This window comes from Pinus tabuliformis, chromosome 7 (assembly GCF_031772625.1).
Source record: "Pinus tabuliformis cultivar Carrire ecotype Pingquan chromosome 7, CPIR1, whole genome shotgun sequence".
NCBI classification, from domain to species: Eukaryota; Viridiplantae; Streptophyta; class Pinopsida; order Pinales; family Pinaceae; genus Pinus; species Pinus tabuliformis.
The window spans coordinates 1903206811-1903213527 of NC_142293.1; positions in this window are offsets into that span (position 1 = coordinate 1903206811).

Here is a 6717-nt window from a genome sequence, read left to right on the forward strand (position 1 = left end):
ATGATAAACAAGAGCGAATCACTGATAATTCAAATGAAACAGAAAAAACTGCCATTATCAACACCAAGACTCCATTGGAAAAGCCATTTAACTTAGAGGCAGAAATAGGTAAACTGAAAATACCTGTTCCTCTTTCAGAACTTGCCAAACACTATGTATATAGGCAACAAATTCAAAGGTCGCTTCAGATTCCAGAAAACAAAGACGATGTAAATGTTTTGGATGATTCTCCTGAACTGCTATTCGGTCCAGAAGTCAATGGAAAATCAACTCATGGACCTATTCCACCCTTTTATGTCAGTTTGCATATACATGACAAAGTTTTGCACAACGCTATGTTTGACTCAGGAGCCTCACACAACCTTATGCCCAAGGCAGTCATGGATAAACTGAACCTCGATATCACAAGACCTTACAAAGATTTATACTCATTTGACTCAAGTCAAGTGAAATGTTTAGGCCTCATCAAAGACTTGTGTGTCTCCTTAGTCCAATATCCCAACAAGACCATCCTCATGGATGTGGTGGTGGCTGACATCCCACCAAAGTACGGTATGCTCCTATCAAGATCATGGGGAGCAAAGCTGCAAGGATCCATTCAATTGGACCTCTCCTATGCCACCATTTCTATCTTTGGGCAACCAAAGAGACTGTACAGAGAAACGCTGATGAAATATGTGGTGACTAGTGAGAGCAAGCCTGAAAATTTTCCAATCTACTCAATACATTCTGATATGGATTCCTTTATTCTGTTTAATGATGACACAAATTCTCCAATTGAGGATGAGCCTTTGGCTCTAGAACAAGCCCACATCAATGAAGAATCAGTTGCACATACTAATGAAACTGTCACTACAGTCAACACAACCAGCATACTAGATAAACCTCCTCAAACAAAAATTTCAAATCTGCCCAATCCTACAGTAGCTGAAACTCTTAACACAAACCACAAGCAAGAAATCACATGGTATTTAGAGTTTGATGGCTCTGTCAACAAGTTAGGAGCAGGGGCAGGTGTCTGGATTCACAATACACATAACAATCATGCGGAAGGTCATGCCTACAGACTGAATTTCAAATGCACCAACAACATGACAGAGTATGAGGCTCTGCTGTTAGGCCTTAAACTCCTCAAAGCTCTAGGAGCTAAAAGAGTGTCTATCCTAGGTGACTCTGATTTAATCATACAACAGATGAAAGGTAATTTTGTTACCAACGACAATAGAATGAGAGCCTATAGGACTGCTGCCACTGATATACTCAACGCATTCACGGAATTCAAGCTTGATAAGATTTCAAGAAATCACAACATTCACGCTCACAGCCTAGCCACTTTCGCTAGTACATGCAAGCTTCCTTTTGAGCCAAACCATCACTTCACAGCTGAAATAAAACATAGGCCCACTGTCCCAAATAACATCAGAGATTGGCAAGTGTTCGAAAATGATACCCAAATTAATAATTTCCTCGCTCTTGAGCATGAGTTTTCAAATATCAACATTGACTTGGATGCTATGACAGATTCATAACAGCAAACAAATGAAGATCAGCAAGCTTTAACAACTGCAACAGCCAAACAAATCCTAAGCCCAACTGTTTTCGACAATGCAAATACAGAACAACTGAAACCAATACACTTGGAAGAAATTGCCAAAGCAGAGGCAAAAATCATTGAGCTGAAAGACAACTTTTTTCCTGCTGGCCTAACCCCATTAGAAGATATGTTTGACGCCAATGATGTGTCCAGAAAGCCAAAATTGCAACCCATTAACACCGATATAGAAGAACACAACATTGGGACAGCAGAAAATCCAAAAATGATCAAATTGTCCAAAAATTTGCCTCTTGATCAAAAGCCCAAGTACATTGATTTATTCAAAGAGTTCCAAGATGTATTCGCTTGGAGCTATGAGGACTTGAAATCCTATGATACCTCAGTGATCCAACACACCATTCCTTTAAAACCAAACCAGAAACCCTTCAAGCAGAAACTTAGAAGAATTAACCCTATGCTTCTTCCCCCGATTGAGAAGGAAGTAAAGAGGATGTTTGAAGCAGGCATAATAGCACCCATCAGATTTTCTGAATGGGTGTCCAATCTTGTTCCTACAAGAAAAAAGACAGGTGAAATCAGATTTTGTGTAGATCTTAGAAATTTAAACCAAGTCTCCTTAAAAGACCAATATCCCTTGCCCAAAATGGACCACATCCTACAAAGGGTAGTGGGGTCATCTAGAATCTCTTTACTAGATGGATTTTCAGGTTTCAACCAAATACTTGTTCACCCAGATGACCAAGACAAGACGGCCTTTACCACACCGTGGGGAACATTTAAGTATGTAAAGATGCCATTCGGTCTTAAAAACACTGGGGCTACCTTTCAACGAGCAATGGATATTGCATTCACCAAAGAAATACATGATTTCCTAGTTGTCTACCTTGATGACTTAACCCCATTTTCCAAATCTGATGAAGAACACCTCAAGCATCTTAGGCAAATTTTCATGACATGTAGGAAATATGGCATTTCCTTGAATCCAAAGAAATCTCTGTTTGGCCTTGAAGAGGGCAAATTACTTGGCCACATCATATCAAAAGATGGGATCAGAATTGATCCTGAAAGAATCCAAGCTATCCTCCAGATTCCATTTCCAAGAAACATTAAAGAGCTACAAGCATTCCTTGGGAAAATCAACTTCTTAAGAAGATTTATTCCAAATCTAGCTGAACTAATAAGACTGTTAAGCAACATGTTGAAGAAGGATGACAAGGTAAAATGGTCTCTCGAAACCAAGCAAGCATTTGAGAGTATCAAATCTGCCTTAACCCAAACCCCTGTCCTAACCAGCCCACAGTTTGACAAAGATTTTATCATATTCTCATTTGCATCCGATCACACAATAGCCGTTGTCCTTTTGCAAAACGATGAATAGGGAGCTGAAAAGCCAATCTCCTTTTTCAGCCGAGCCTTAAGAAACGCCCCTTTGAAGTACCCAATAATGGAAAAGCAGGCCTACGCACTTGTTAAGGCCATCAAGGATTTCATAGTGTACATACTATATTCACACGTGATTGCCTATGTTCCACACGCTGCTGTAAGAGACATATTGACACAAGAAGGATTAGAAGGCAAAAGAGGCAAGTGGATTGCAAGCATCCTTGAGTATGACATAGAAATAAAACCAACCAAGCTGATAAAGGGACAAGGTTTAGCTAAACTGATGTCCGAAACAAACTTTCAAGCCTTAGACATTAACCAGCTGGACAACGAACAGGAGCTGGCGACTCCACAGATCAGTGAAATCTTTTTGCAATCCCCATGGTACGTTGATATATGTTATGTATTGTTAAACCTGTGTGCTCCCCCAGGATTGTCCAGGACCAAGAAAATATTTTTGAAAATGAAGGCTTTAAAGTTTTGTGTCATAGATGGTGCATTGTTTTGGAGAAATCATGAAGGTATATTTCTTAACTGTTTAACCATGGATGAAACTAACAATGTCATGAAAGAATTCCATGCAGGTGATTGTGGAGGACATCTATATTTGAAGTCCACTGCTGATAAAATCTTAAGGGCTGGTTTCTGTTGGACCACTCTTTTTGCAGATGTAAAGAAGTTTGCCATGTCATGTCACAAATGCCAAATTTTTGAGGTCAAGAGAAAGTTGTTACCCTTGCCCCTTAAACCCATCTCAACCGAACAACCTTTTCAACAATGGGGTCTTGACTTCATTGGAGAAATCCATCCCTCTTCCTCAGGCCAACACAAATGGATCCTAACAGCCACCGACTATTTCACTAAGTGGGTTGAAGCCATTCCCTATAGACAAGCCAATGACACTATCATTATCCAATTCCTTGAGTGCAATATCCTTTCTAGATTTGGCTGCCCTGAGAAAATCATCACTGATAATGCCGCTGCCTTTAAGTCCAAAAAGATGATCAGTTTCTGCCATAAGTTTCATATCACCCTGGGCCACTCTACAGCCTATTACCTTCAAGGTAATGGCCTGGCAGAATCTTCAAACAAAAGTCTCATCAACATCATAAAGAAGGTGCTAGAAGAAAACAAGAAGAAATGGCACAAAAAACTAATAAATGCCCTATGGGCAGACAAACTTTCAAGCAAAAGATCAATTGGGATGAGCCCTTATGAGCTGGTATACGGCATGGAGGCTAGATTTCCTTCATCCCTGGGCATTCCTACTATCAAGCTGTTACAAGAGATTCAGGCTGAACCAAATGACATTCAAAGAAGAATCAATCAGACCATTCATCTTCAGCAAACCAGAGAACAAGTTTACGAAAGAGCTCAAATTTTGCAAGAAAAGCTCAAAAAGATGTTTGATAAGAGAGCTAAAGCCGAGGATTTCAGTATTGGTGACAAAGTTCTAAGGTGGGACTCAAGAAGAGAAGACAAAGGCAAACATGCTAAGTTTGATTTTTTATGGAAAGGGCCATTTATTGTCTCTGTTGTTCAGGGAAATAACACTTATTTTCTCAGGTCTATAGAGGACATCACTGTTGAAGAAGGCCCTGTTAATGGCCGTATGCTAAAACATTACCATGATCCCTTTTAAGGGACACAATGCAAGCCTTGTATATATCTTTGTGCAGTAATATTCGTATATATTAGCATTCTGTTTTTATTTTTGTATAAGCAGGCCGATTATTTAAGGAACAACAGTAAATTTTATGAAGACACAGCCAATGCGAGTATTCCAGTTTTAAAGGCTCTGTCTCTACACCAATTTCAACAAAACAACAAGAGGAAAATTGTCACATTACAAGCAATTCATGGTAGAAAATAACTATTTGCAGTCAAAGGCATGTTCCAGCAGCATTGTACATAGTTATCAAGCATGCAGAAGAAAGCAGGCGATGCTATACAGTTCACAGTAACTCAGTTGAGGAGAGAATGTTCAGATTTCAAAGTTTCACATTTTTAGCAGCCAGAACAAAGAAGTGTTTCCAGTCTACAGCAACAAATTGAAAAACAAGGCAATCTGACCTGCTGTTCTTGGCTTTTCACAAGGAAAAGCCATCCCCAAGTGGAGCCACTGTTAGCCTCCTATTGCAACAGGGTTTCATCTTTCATGATTGACAATTTTACATGCCAAATATGTCATACTTTGCAGGCTACAGTGTTCCACATTTCCACAAGATGCCATGAACTGTGCTAGTCCAAATGGCACTGCTGTATTCCAATTTTGATAAGTTGTTCCAGTTTAGAATATAGAGAATGTATCTGTCCAAACAGTTTAATCTTGGCAGAGTTGTAGATAGGTAGAGAATCAAAGAGACCCAACTGCTTAATCTGGGCCCTTGGCAGAAATAAGTGTAGATTTAGATAGGAAAGCATTCAAAAGAAAAATTGTAAATAAGGGTCTGCAAGTCTAAGTGCACCCACCAAAAAGAAGAAAAAGTGTTAGGAAGGTAGGCTGGGTAGGTAGCTGTGAGGTTGCAGAATGATGATTCATGATCAATCTTGTGTTTTAAAGTCTTATATCTTTTCAGATCACAGTTATCAGGTAGTTTTTCATTTGGAGGAGCTCTAGCTAGACATAACTAACTTCCCCTTCTTCTCATTTCCCAAGTCATTTACTAACTTCCCCAAAGAGGTCAAGATCTGCTTGATTCCTCTTAGTTACATCATTCTCCATATCAGCTGCCTTGGTGAAGATCTGCTTTGCTCAAGGATTTCATTTCTTTACAAGTTCTTTTCCCCAAAATTAGCCTAAGGACCCTAAACTTAGCGCTTTCTGGTCATCTCCATATTAACTACTGACTGTATTATCTAAATCCCTAATCTATATCCCCTTCCCCTACTAAAACTATGTATATAAATCCCAAAAATATTAAATATCCCCTCCCTGGCACTATAGCCATATTTCCCCTAAAGTCCGGGGAAAAGCAGTCCATCTGGGGCTGTTTTTAGCCCATCCGAGTCTTACAAGAATTAGTCTGGCACCTGGTCAGGCTAATAACCGTTGTTGCCTAGTCCTAACCCTCAAAAACCCTCTTTCCCTCCCCTAACCTAAAGTTTTGTGCACAAATCATTAAACCCCTGCTCATAAACCCTCAAAAAACCACGTTTTACCCCATATGCCAAAGTCCCGAGTATAAATATATTAACCCGCCCATTTATAACCCCCATAACCCGCGTAAACCATAGTTTTGACCCCCCCCACCCCGCTTTATTAAATTTGGAATATTCCGTGTATGTTCCCGCCCCTTATCCCTCCACCGCCTAACCTTCGCCGCCGACCGTCCGATCACCCGCCCCACAGATCAATGTTGGGCGTGCTTTCTGTTGGGTTGTGTTATATTATTTCCACGTAGTTAATAGGGGGTTTGAAGGGCAATTTTAGTTTTGGACCATATGTTAGGTTGGGTGGACCCACCTATGGTTTTGTGCATGATTTTCGAACATGTTTTTTGGACGCGATGGTTTTCGGTCCATGGTATTGGACGCGATGGTTTTCGGTCGATGGTATTGGATGCTTCGGCATGTATAAATATTTATTGTAACATTGAAAGGAACATAATGAAAAATCAAGCTGGTAGTCCCGATTTTGGGATCCAGGAAAAAATCTCTGTGCATATGTGTTTTATGGGTTATGCTCTCGCATTGTTTATTTTCTTTGTTTAAGAATTCGTATGCAGGTAATTTCTGTAAAGGGTTAAAACCTACACTTTGTCCTCTCCCAAGTTGCC